This window comes from Rhinopithecus bieti, unplaced genomic scaffold (genome assembly GCF_001698545.2).
Source record: "Rhinopithecus bieti isolate Rb0 unplaced genomic scaffold, ASM169854v2 scaffold_56174, whole genome shotgun sequence".
Classification (NCBI taxonomy): domain Eukaryota; kingdom Metazoa; phylum Chordata; class Mammalia; order Primates; family Cercopithecidae; genus Rhinopithecus; species Rhinopithecus bieti.
Genome location: NW_016824749.1, coordinates 5,522,422 through 5,535,502, shown reverse-complemented (window position 1 = coordinate 5,535,502; position 13,081 = coordinate 5,522,422). Strand labels below are relative to the sequence as shown.

The following is a 13,081-nucleotide window of genomic DNA, read 5'->3' as shown; positions in this document are numbered from 1 at the left end:
GCCTCCCAGGCAGAACTCCCCCAACAACCTTCCGGACCAAACTCCCCCACAAACTTCCAGACAAACTTCCCCCAACAGCCTCCCAAACATAATTGCTCCCACAGCCTTCCAGTCAAAACTCCCCCAACAGCCTTCCAGCCAAAACTACCCCACAACTTTCTAAACCAAACTACCCCCTCAGCCTCCCAGACCAAACTCCCCACAGCCTCCCAAACTCCTCCCAACAATCTTCCAGACCAAACTCCCCCCACAGGCTCCCAGGCAAACTCCCCCAACAGCCTTCTAGCCCAAACTCCCCCACAGCCTTCCAGTCCAAAGTCCCTTCCCAGCCTGCCAGCTAAAACTCCCCAACAGCCTTCCAGTCAAAACTCCCCCTACAACCTTCCAGACCAAACTCCCCCCACAGCCTTCCAGACAAAAGTACCCCCACAGCCTTCCAGACAAACTACAGCCTCCCAGTCCAAAGTCCCCTTCCCAGCCTGCCAGCCAAACTCTGCGCCCTTTCTTGTTTCATTTTTTTGATAAATTGGCAACAGGGTAAATACACATTCCTTCAAAAAAATTATTTAACTTTGCTTTTCCAACTCACTGTGAAAGAGCCTTAGGAAAAAACTGTTTAATGGAAAGGAAATGATTAACAACCTTAATTTGTGTTTCTGAAATTCTAACTCCAAATATTTATCTACTTAAAAGCTCCAGTAGAATCAACCAACCAAGTACTAGAACTAATAAGGCAATGGAGCAGGGCACTTGATAACAACTCAGTCTGTAAGAACTGGTCGTTCTATTCATCAGCAATGATCAGGAAAAAGGAAATCTCAGTCGAAAGAGTAACAACGTGATGAAAAGAACACCCAGGAACAAACAAATTAGGAAACGCACAGCCTGAAGGTTTAGACATCCATACTCACACAGAGCTATTACACTAACGCCTTTACAGAATGCCCTAGAACAAAGGAAGAGATACAGAATGTGTCTTGTTCCCAAAAGGGAGGTCCTGGTACTAGAAAAATGTAAATGCTCATGAATTAATTCATACATGCAAATAATCTGTAGCATAATCCTGTGATAATTTGTGATAAACTTCAGCAAGGTATCTATAAAGTTGATATGGGAGATAAAATGTAGAATAAAGTCAGGAGTTTTTTTTAAAAAATAGTAGTACTAATGAGATACTTGCCCTACCAGATATGAAAGCAAACTATGAAAATATAGTAATTAAATCTGTATGGTATCAATATAAAGTGAAGCAGACTCCTGGGAGAGAACAGACAGTTCAGGAACAGATTCACATGTAATGACATGTGATATTTGGAAACAGTGAGGGAAAGATGCATTATTCAACAAGTTTATTGAGAAAATCCCACTCTATTTTGTGGTATGCACCTTAGTAGACTCCAAAGATGTGCACACTCAATCCCTATAATATATTCCTTTAAATGGCAAAAGGTACTTTGCAGATGCAATTAAGGGTATGGATCTTCATATAGTGAGATTATTCCAGATGACCAGGTGGGCCCAACTAATCACAGGAGTTCTTAAAAGCAGAGAGGCTTTCCTGGCCATAGTCAGTGATAGGGACTTTGAGGAAGGGTCAGGGGAAGATGTGTTGCTGGCATTGAGGGTGGACAGCGAGACAGGGAACACAGGAGGCCTCCAGAAATCAGGAAAAACAAAAATACAGACCCTTGCCTAACAGCCTCCAACACCTCAAGCTTAGTCCAGTGAGACCTTGTTAGACTTGTGATGCACAGAACTGTGATAGAATAACTTCTCATTGATTTAAGCTACAAAGTTTTTGGTAATTGTTGACAGCAGCAATAGGAAAGTGATATAACTCTGAAGAAGAAAAAGTAGGATTTTACCTTAAAAATACCTTTAAATACCTTTAAAATATATTTTTAAATTTCAGATTATTCAGCAAAATACAACGAAACACTGAGTTAGACAGTAACACACACACACACACATACACACACACCATTTGTAAGAGGGTAGGGGAGACAGAAGAAGATTGAGTAGAATGGACATACACATTTAAAGTGCAGAAGGCCCTCTAGGCAACACATACAACCCAGAAACAACGAAAAAAAAAAAGATGGATAAATGTGATCTCCAAACTATTAGCATTTTCTGAAGGACAATAAAAGCATAAACAAAATAAAAAGTAAAAACAGACTGAGGAAGAATATTTTGAACATATGTAATTGACACAATGATACTATTGTTACCATATAAAACAGGTACTAAAACAAGCAAGAAAAATAACAATAACTGGAGAGAAAAAAGGTACACAGCATAAGGGCAGGAAATTTCCAGAATAAGCAATTCGAATGACTGGGAAACACGTGAAAAAACAAAAAAAAAGAAATCTGGGCAGTGGCAGTGAAGCTAATATGAGGCTTCTCTCATCAGACAGGCAAACCTTTCAAATATTGACAACAGTCATTGACTGAACATAACATACAGACTTTTCTCTTTTCATACATGGTGTGCAAATTTATGAAAATCAAATAAAATAAAGCAAAACCTTCTTGTATGTAACTTATACCACGATTGACTCCACCCTAACTTTTTTTTTCTTTTTTTCTTTTATTACACAAGATAAACATGTGCACACACACACGTATATATCAGAACAACTGAGCTGAGAGCCGGAGAAACTCAAACCCAGAGACAGAAAGTCAGGTGTCCCTTGCCTCATTCTGCTATTTCTGGAATTCAGTGCCAACCTGCCCACCTTTACAGACTCAAGCCCATCTGAGAGGCGAGGTCTTTGCATTCTCGCCGAAGCCTTCCTGCCTTGGCCTCCGTCACTGGCGAATCCTCCCTGCTGCTAGTGGTAACACTCTGCTTGGCCCTTTTTCTTTCCTTGGGGAGATCTGAAGGGACTTTAAGGGTGGGAGAAAATCATGCCTAAATTTGATTAATTTGAGGCATTGCTTATGATATTCTTTTTCCAGGAGTGCAGAGTCTTAGTCCTATAAAAGAACTCAGGTAAATATTGGAGCTGAGCCTGGCTTCTACCATCTACACCCTCAATAAAGAGAAACATTCTCCCAAGCAGTATAAATGGGGCTAACATTTTGGAGGGTGCTTGGGCCCTAGGCACTCCACAAGGAAAGAAAGATATATGCACAAGAATGTTACTGCAGCTTGGTTTATAACAAAAACTCAGAAATTGGAAATGATTAAATGATCACTGACACGATGCTGGCTGAATACATCATTACTCAGCCCATCTCATTAGATGTGAATAGTGTGTATGTGTGTGTGTGTGTGCGTGTGTGTGTGTGCTTCCTGTGGGCACCATGCATTATTATTCAGCCTATCCCATCAGATACTACAGTGTGTGTGGGGGCGGGGGTTGGTGTGTATATGTGTGTGTGTGGGGGGGTGTGCATGCTTCCTGTGGGCACCATGCATTATTACTCAGCCCATCCCATTAGACACTATGGGGTGTGTGTGTGTGTGCATGTGCATGCTTCCTGTGGGCATGATGCATTATTACTTTCAGCCCATCCCATTAGATACTATAGGGTGTATGTATGTGTGTGTGTGCATGCTTCCTGTGGGCACCATGAATTATTACCCAGCCCATCCCATTAGATACTGTGGCGTGTACGTGTGTGTGCACATGTGCTTGTGCATGCTTTCTTTGGGCACCATGCAGAGGCTGATGGAGACTGCCTCCACCATGCCTTGAACCACACTCAGGTGCAAAATTGCAGGTGCTTATAGCAGATGCCAGGTGTGCAGTTCCCTACACCCACTTACAAGTATTCCTTCCTTCGTAGCACAAAAGAACTCCCTTCAAACCAAGCAATTGTTTTAGCAGGTATGTGGGAGGAAGACAAACATCAAAGTCCATCTTAAAATAAATTATGAAGCATAATAGTTTTTAGGTTTCTGCCCTAAATATTTTATTGGTCGTATTTTATCACTTCTGGAGTTGAGGAGAGAGTACATGGATTCTCCAAAATGAGCACAAAATGTGCTGTATATATAGCTTTGGGTTTGAATTGCAGCTCTGCAGTTGCTAAGCAAGTAGCCTTGGACAGTTTGTTTAATTCCTTGAACCTCGGTTATCTATTTCTTGGAGTTGCTGGGAGGACTAAGAGAAATATATGTAAAACTTTATATGATGCCTAACCCTTGACGAAGGTCTGTTGTCTTCTCTTTCCTAGAATCTATCTCTGGAATTAGCAAACTGCAGCCTGAGGGTTAAATTCAGCACACCACCTGTTTTTGTAAATAAAATGTCATTGGAACACAGCCAGACTAACTTGTTTATGTATTGTCTGTGGCTGTTTTTCTCCTCAATGGCAGCAGAGCTGAATATTTGTAACAAAGACCGTCCAGCCCACAAAAGCCTGAAATCTTTTCTCTCTGGTCCTTTACGGAAAAAATTCCTGGACTGTGTAGTGGGTTACCATCTCTACCGCCTGCTCTCCTGTGAGCTTTACAAAATGATTAGACATGTAAAGAAGGAATATTGTTACTAATTACACATGTTCATTTGTGAAGAAGGGCCTTCTTTATACTTCTGTTACTAATTATAGTTTTAACTTCATTTAAATCTTTTTCCATAAGAGCTTATCCATATGTGATAATAAGCTGAATTTCCATATGTTTTATATTTCATGAATCTTTTATTAGAAGACCCAGATTCTTTTAACATAGTCTTAAAAGGGAAGTTTTAGTTAAGGCATATCCTATCAAATGGGATCTGTTGGTTGCAAGGAATACAATTCGTAACTAAACGCGGTTCAAACGGTACCTTCATGATTCACCTCACTTTATAGACATCAGGTGGCTTGGTTGTCTGATGGTTATATGGTGTCACCAATGATCCTAGTTCTTTTTATCCTTCTGCTAAGCCATCCTTGGGTCTGGGATGTCATTCCAATATCTTTTTGTCTCCTGGTCAGCTCCAGACAGCCATGTCCAGGGACAGGACTTGTATTGGAGGTGTTGGGAGGGGAGTGGCGGCAAGAAAAATAAATGCTCTTCATCCTGAACTCTCTCCATTTACTGGGGAGGATTATTTTTTTCCCCAGAAATTCTGCAGCTGACTTTCACATTACCTTTTCTTGGCCCAAACTGACTCATGGCGATGCCTCTGAGCTGCCATAGATGCTGGGAAATGAGTCTAGGTTGTTTGTTGGCTTGCTTGCTTGTTTTCAGTCTCATGGCAGATAAGAAAGCTGAGAAGGGGTTTGGGAGGCCAACCAGTGCTCTCCACCAGATTGACCGACCTGGGTCTAGACGTCACCATCCAGGTGGAAACAGAGCCCCGGATAAGGAACCTGGGAACCCTCCTTCTAAGTTGGGTCTTTGATGTCTGCCTTTGTGGTGTCATTGACATGGAAACTCTGTTCAGAGTGTTTTCAAGGTGGTTTTCTAGTTGCTGGGGTGCAGACAAACGCAGTGATCATAGGAAGTGGCCAATCACATCCTTGCAGGTGGAGCCCAGGCAACCTCTTCAGTGTGTTTTGTGTCATCTCTGTCCATTTCTCTGAAAGGACAGGGCTCCTTGCCAGATGATGGGGTCCCAAGTCCAGGCTCCCACCCAGCATGGATGCACTGATGCTCTGTCCCATCCTCGCCCAAGCCTCACTTATTCCTTTTCATCCAACTTCTTCTAATGATTGTAGTAAAAATAAGGATCCCCTTCCCTCTGAATGTTGGTTACTTTTTTACGTGAGACTTTTATTGCTTTTGGCCAAAGTCCTGCTGCAAGATTTACAAAACAACTGCTGATTATGTGGGTTACATATAACTCCAGAGCTAGAGGGAATTTCAGAGCCTGGAAGTGGCTCTTATTGCAGAGGTGAGCTCATTTCATAAGAAGAGACCATGAGGTCACAAGACAAGCACTTCACCATGGAAGCCTCATGGAGTCATCTCTCACTCCTCCAGTCCTGCCATTTGAAGCAGTCACTGTTAGGCTGAGAGTAACATGTTCTCTAGCAATAAAGAAATGTCTGTGACATATCCAGACATCAAGAGCTAAGGCAAAACCAGCACAGGCAATTGTGGGATGTAGCCATTCCCCAGTATAAGTTTAAGAGTGTGAGCAGCCTAATGTAACATGAGAGAAATCTGACTTCTGCTCAGATAAGGAAAGCAACAACAAACATGACAACACACAAACAAAGTAAGAAAATAGATTTAGCCGCCGGTGTCTCACGATCCAAAACAACCAGTTACATGCTGATCCACTTTCAATCTTCCTGTTACCCTCCTGGCCATTTGTTTTTTTCCAGGCATCATTTGCATATATATTGCATATGTCTTTTGTACTCCTTTTCATTCAACATTTGAACCAAAGGACTTTTCCATCATATAGAAGAGGAGTTTTGACTCAAATTGCTACAGAGGTCATTTGGTGTTGCACATCGTGAGGTGCCAATTCCCAAATCTCTTCTCTATTTGGAATTGAGGCCACTGATTTGGCATAGTCTCAGAGGAGAGTCAGTCCTTGGCATGAATGCACAAGTCTTAGTCCGTCAGCTGAGGCTTTCAACATTCTGAGACAGGATGTACTCACCATCACCACACCTTGAAAACCAACCATCCAAGATGATTCAGTTGGCCATTTCTCCTGTTTGTTTTTTATTTTCAAAACAACTCTTTACTTTGAATACATAATAATGATATTTGATAAAGCAATGCCAGCAGAATATAACAACAAGAGACTCTTTAGCAACCCCAAGTTAGACAGGAGCGAGCAGGTCAGAACTTATAAATAAGCATTGCCCACATTCAGGAAGAAAATGCTATTTGGGAGCCAATTAGTGGACAGAAAGATTCTGAGCCACACACATTTGGGATGAAATCACCACAAGAACAGAGAGCACTGATTTACCCCCATGATCCAACAGAACCATTTCTGTCAGACAGCAGAAAGCCTCTAGTGCTCCTTGGGCAATGGTGTCACAAGAGAACTGCTGAGGCGAAAATGCTGTCTCTATCTGTCCGTATTATCATCAAGAATGTGCGCTACAGTCAGTTCGCACTGAAAACTAGCATTTGCTGAGAATTTCTCTTAAGCCAGAGCTATGCTCCAACCTTCACCCACATCCCTCTGTGTTTTATAGAGAAGGAGGCTAGAAGGACAGAGGTGAAGCAGCTGACCACCAGCTTGTGATTTCACTCCCTCTCTAGTTACTCCCAAAACCCACATTTTTTTCCGCAAACCTACAAAGTGTGTCTTTTAAAAGCAGCACAGTAATGTCTTCTAAGGTGTCACAGTTTTTAGGTTAGGTAACAATGTGTTTAGTAATAGTCCATCATTATTCTTTGCCCTGTAAGCCAACTTACTTGGAATAGCTACTCCCTGTCCTCTCTGAACCACAGCCATTGTTACAAGCTGGGGGAAGTCTGGGAGACAGGATGTGATAAGTATGTGTGTGCATGTGGCTAGGGTGGGCAGCTGCCATGCATACGCTTATTTGTCCATTCATTCAACAAATAGTCGGGGGGCATCTTCTGCATACCTAGCATGTCCTCCGAAGATCAGTGAAGGCTGATGTCTGTGTAGTTCATAACTGGCAGTACCTTATCAAGGGCAGGTGTCCCAGTCGTGTTGCTGAAGAACACGCCTCCTCAAAACGTAGCAGAGGTTAACACATTCATGTTGTTCATCAATCTGCAATTTGCACAGGGTGTAATGAGTCTGTTTGCTTCCACACCATATCAGCTGGGACAGCTCGAAGGTTGGGGATGAAATCACCTGACAGCTGGCCCCCTCACCCGATGGCTGGCCCCCTCACCCATCTGGTGGTTGAAGCGAGCTGGTCACTGGCTGAGGCTGTGGCTGGAGCACCTGCATGTGACCTCTCCATGTGGCTGCTCGGCCTCCTCAGTGCAGAGTGGCTGCTCCATGATTGAGTATGCAAGTGTCCAGGCAGATGCTGCACCACCTCTTAGGATTTTGCCTTCGGTTCCACAGTCTCACCTCCTGGGAGTCATGGTCCCACCCAGATTCAAAGGGAGGAGTGTGAGCATCATGCTGTGCACAGGGCAGGGCATGGGAAAAAAGCTGGTGCAGCCAGCTTACGAGAATCCAATCTGCCACAGCAGCTCAGAGACTTTCCTGCAGGCCCCATGGTACAGAGTTGGCTCCTCCTCAGCTGTGCTGTTGAAAGATGTCAGAGTAGTTTAATAAGAGGAGAGCTGACATGTGGTTCTGGTCTTAGCTGGGGAGACAAGGAATGCTGGTGTCACGTAACAGTTAGGGCAGCTTGTCCTTTGTGGCTGGGGTATGTGTGGCTGTTGGGGACCAGGAGGCTTCACATCCCTTTCTCTCAAGCCTTTATGCAGCTCAGGTGGGAGGCTAGGACCTCAGACTCTGGAGAAAGACCAGGCCATTTGCTAGTTAGTGGGTGTGGGTCCCTGACCTTAGTCCCAAAAACCATCTGCAGAGGCTGAACCTCTTCACTGATGCTTTGGACACAATGTCATTCATTAAAACTGATTCATGGTGATTTTTGTTTCTCTACTCAACCAAAAAGAGTGTAGTGTGACAATAAAGTCTGAAAACAGACAGACTATTATTTTATCACCTACTATAATATAGTATCAATAAACCATGCGTTGTGTGGTTCCAGGCCTGGTGGCTACCCTGGTTATTCTCATAGCAACCTTTAAATTAGTGCCCCTGCTCTGTGGATGTAGAAACTAAGACAGGAAAAGATTAGCCATTGCCCAGGGTCATGTACAGACCACCAGGATTCAACCTCACTTCCATTAAGTGTTAAACTTGTAGTCTGTTCAATGAGCTAGCTGACAACAGAAAGAACATTACAAAAAAAGAAAATGCATTGTCTCTCCCCATCAGGAAAGGCTCCCATGCCCCCAGTGCGGGAACCATTTGGCCGGTGTGGTGCTCACTACTGAGGAATTGTTTAAATCGCTCAAAGTTTCCACACTTCACTGTGGAGGGACTCGGTGAAGGCTTTGATATCACTTATGCTGTATGGGGTCCCCAGGGATGAATTTAACTGTGAATCCTAGAAGATATCTCACCAATCTCTTCCTATTGCACCTGCTATTGGCATTCTTTTCCCCAGACTGCACAGTATCCCTCACTGGAAACACTCAGGGCTCCTCATCTCATAGAAGACCCACTATGCCACCCACCTATTTCCAAACTGGGACCAAAGTGTCGCCCTGAAAATTCACAGGTGCTAGTAACGTGGTCATTGAAAGCTGTTTTCTATGAAAGTTTAGAAACATGGTAAACAACATTCATTTTGAAGGCAAGGACTCAATAGTTGAAAATTCCCATCTGGGTAGCAAAAGCTGTGCTTTTAAGATACCCAATCACGAGTATTCTGAAGCTCATTACCATCCATGAAGGAAGAGGGTATGGAAAATAACTAAGTTCTAAATGTCTATTCTTCCTGTTGTCACTCTAGCATTGCAAACACCCTCTCATTGGCTGCCTATCCCCTCCACCCACACCCATATTTTAGGTCAAAGAGTCCCTTCTGTGAATCAGAGCAGTGTCTTTCTCATCTTTTCTCTTTTTCATGCCAATCTTAAGCAAGTCACAGAGCTGACTTTGTGAGACCAGGTGGCAATTGTTCGCCCCAAAAACCAATCATACACTAACACTGAGTGCCTCAATTGCAGTGAACGTGGCAGGGTGCCCTCGTAATCAGGCCCTGCATCAATGCGCCTGGTGCCTGTGGGCAGCTCTTGCTCTGTGTGGGAAGGCGGGGGCCTCTTCCATCTGCTAGGAGCTAAAGCAATGACTGTGTGCACTGACACAGCCTCGGCTGCCTCTGTGTCCATATGCTGTGTATTCATGGCATGTTAATGAAGAAATCTTCTGTCTTGCCTGGACTAATGGGGGCTGGTGAGAGCGTGGAACACCAAGGGATCTGGGGAAGGTATTCTATCCAAGAGGTACTGGCTGACCAAAGAAGAGAGCATTAGGGGGTGATGCCAGGGTCACTACACTTGAGCCCATTTCTCTACCAGAGCAGCTGTGCAATCTTGGGTGAATGAATTGAGCTGATCCTCCAGTCCACAACTACAAATGCAGTTTTCAATAGTCACTTCCTCTCAAGGAATTTATAAACACGAAAGGGATCACACGTGTGTGGGATGGTTTGGGAAAGCAGTTGTAATTAGAAGTGTAATGCAAACATAATGTCAATAACGGCTGACTTACCATTTTGCCAACCAGGTACATTTGGGAGCCATTTTAACTGCTGTATGGCAGGTGAACTGCTTCTTTACTTGGAGGAGAAAAGCTATACTTGCTCAAAGTAGAGCAATCTTTCTAGAGCATGAGTCCTGGATGTGATAGAACTTCCTAGAAAGTTCCATCTATTTCCTTTGTCACATACTGAAGTCTATGCTTGTAAGAAGAGCAAGTGCAGGAACCTAAATTCCACACTGCAGTATGGGTGCTACACTGGGCAGCTAAGTGCTGTATTAAGCTGCCAAACTGTTCATCAGTGGCCTTGGCTGTTTCCTTTTGATTCCGTTTTCTAAGCACCTAATTCGCTCCTCAATCCCATTGCTCTGTCTCTGTTACAGCAATTTCCGCAAAACCTTGAAATCATTTTTTGCTGGTCTCTCTTTTCCCCTAGACTTTCCAGGCCTTTCAGGTAGAATAAACTGTTGATTGCCAGCGGATCAGAACCCTGTGAGTGACACTTGCAACCATTTACCTTTGCTGCATAACAAACTACCACAAATCAAGTAACTCAAAACAGCATGCATTTTATAGTTCCTATTTCTGTTGGTCAGAGGTTGGGCAGGTGGCTGGATTTTTCTGCTTGGGGTCTTGCAAGGCTGAAAACAAGGTGTTAGCCAGCCTGTCTGGGAGGAATCTGCCTCCAGGGTCATTGGGTTCTTGGCTGAATTCAGCCTTGCAGTCCAGGACTGAAGTCCTGTTTTCCAGCTGATCCCAGTGACCACTCTTAGCCTCTAGAGGCCACACCCCAGCTTCCTGCCATGTGGCCCATCCATCTCCAGTGGAGAACCCCACCGCTGCTGAATTCACTTCAAGCTATGACCTGACCTTCCTGGCTGTGACTTGCAGACAGATTGAAAGGGCTCCTGTGGCTGAGTCAGGCCTGCTGGATAATCTCCCCAACTTACAACCAACTCACCTGAGAACTTCATTACTTCTGTGGAATTCCTTGATGGCCCAACCTCAATTCATGTTTCATTGAGTGACTGAGGGAAGATGAGCAGGACTCTTGGTGCCAACTTAGAATTCCATCAGTCACAGCACACAAAGTCACTTCAAGAAGTATTGGTAAAGTGAAGGAAAGGCATCAAGTCACATTTTTCCCTATGAGAAACTTAGATTGTAAGGTACGTCTTTGCAGTAGCCTAGGATTTCCAAATGCACCCCAGCCTAAGCCTGCCTCCAGTGAAACCACAGTTCCCCTTTCAAATGCAGATTCCTAGACCCAGGGGATTCTAGTGTCAAGCAGGCTATCTGCCTTCTAGCAGGCTACTCCTTGGGGGCATGTTTCCCTCTACACCTCATCTGGAAATGACTGGAAGCAGCCTTTGCACCTGGAGACGTTGCTAAATGGGCAATGAAAAGCAGCACTCAGCAAGGAGGCTCTCAGGAGGGATCTTCGAGCCCCCATCAGGCAGCCTGGATCTGGGGCTACCACGGATTAAGGATGCCACCCAAGGAAACAAAGGATCCAGGGAGAGAAATGTAGAAATTAGTACTCATCCAGAAGATGAGTACTACATCTTCTGGTACTGCTGATACTTACATAATACCTTGCTAATAAGCATGAGCAACTACTCGTGGAAATGGCAGCACGTTCCATCTGCATCATAGCATTGGGAGTTAACAGAAGGGGATCCTAGAGTTACCAGTGGACATAGCATTTAGCCAGTCAGCAAACATTGCTGAGCCAGGTTCGGAGAGATGCCCCTGCCCTCAATAGCCCACGACTCCCCACAGAGACAGGCGGATACACAAATGACAGGGGCTAAGAGTCCATACATCCTGTCACCAAACCGAACTCGGGTCCTCCTGCCCTGTGCAGCAAAAGCAAACACTGACATCAGGACTGAAGCAACAGAAAGCCAGGCATTTTTGGCAGAACACCACGCAAGGAGAATCAGGCAGCTCAGGCTTGGGACTAAAGCTGCCCTTGCAGGTAAGGGCTTTTAAAGGCAGGGAGGCAGACGTCACAGGCCAAGTCATCAATCAATGACCCAAAACAGGCAGAGCATCTCCAAGTGGGGATCCACAGGTCGTAGGTGGAGTCAAAGATGTTCTGATTTGCAATAGGTTAAGGAAGGAAAGTTTGTCTAGACTGGGGGTCAGCAGAAAAGAGTGTTAGCTCTGGCCTGTGGGCATGACCTCCAGGCTCCTCAAGAAGAAATTGAGAGCAAGCAAAGGCAGGCAGAGCTCATTCCTCAGTCCCCCTTATCTGGGGTCCATGTGCCAGCAGGTCCATTTGTTGGGGGGTGTGGGTTCCTGAAAAACAACTCAGAGTCATATGTTAGCATGGTATCTTTAGTTTCTATAGGGAAGCAAACACCCTATGACTTTAACTTCCTTGGCTACTGTTTTAAGTTACTATTACCTTATTGCTTATCAAGTTGTTCATTTACTTCTCAGAGCTAGCTGGGTGTTTGGAATTTCCCTTGAAGGCACTCAAGATTTTCCTTTATTTCCACACTTAGGAGCTGGGGGATGGCCCCCCGCTAAGAGCGGTCCCTGCTGTGTCTCCGCACTAATGGCAATATGTACAAAGCAACAAGTGGTTCTGCTGCATCCAAAGGAAACCTGGAAAAGTGTAAAGGCCAGGTTACATTTGAGCCCAGGTTTTCCATTTCTTTAGCCATGTAGGCCACATCTTCACTGGGTGGCCAGCGTTTCAACAGTCAAAGTGGACACCACCGCCCACATCTGAGACCACTGCCCCCAGAGGGGCTGGTCCGTACTCAGCTACCTAACAGGACCGGAGGCTGGGCTTCCTGGGGCCGAGTGACACAAGGTCATTATTAATAATTCTACCCACTCAAAGGACTTGATATACACCTAGTGAGCTGAAATGTTACTGACACAAACTCCTAT

The 13,081-nt window shown here is 44.5% G+C and overlaps 1 long non-coding RNA gene across 1 annotated transcript; it reads right to left on the bottom strand.

Annotated features, from left to right (window-relative positions):
• Positions 1 to 6,767: 6,767 nt before the first annotated feature.
• On the bottom strand, positions 6,768 to 12,059 carry LOC108522401 (uncharacterized). Its single transcript, XR_001883449.1, has 3 exons — positions 11,971 to 12,059; positions 11,136 to 11,269; positions 6,768 to 8,143 (listed from the first exon to the last, which is right to left on the bottom strand). It is a non-coding gene; the product is annotated as an uncharacterized LOC108522401 (long non-coding RNA).
• Positions 12,060 to 13,081: the final 1,022 nt, after the last annotated feature.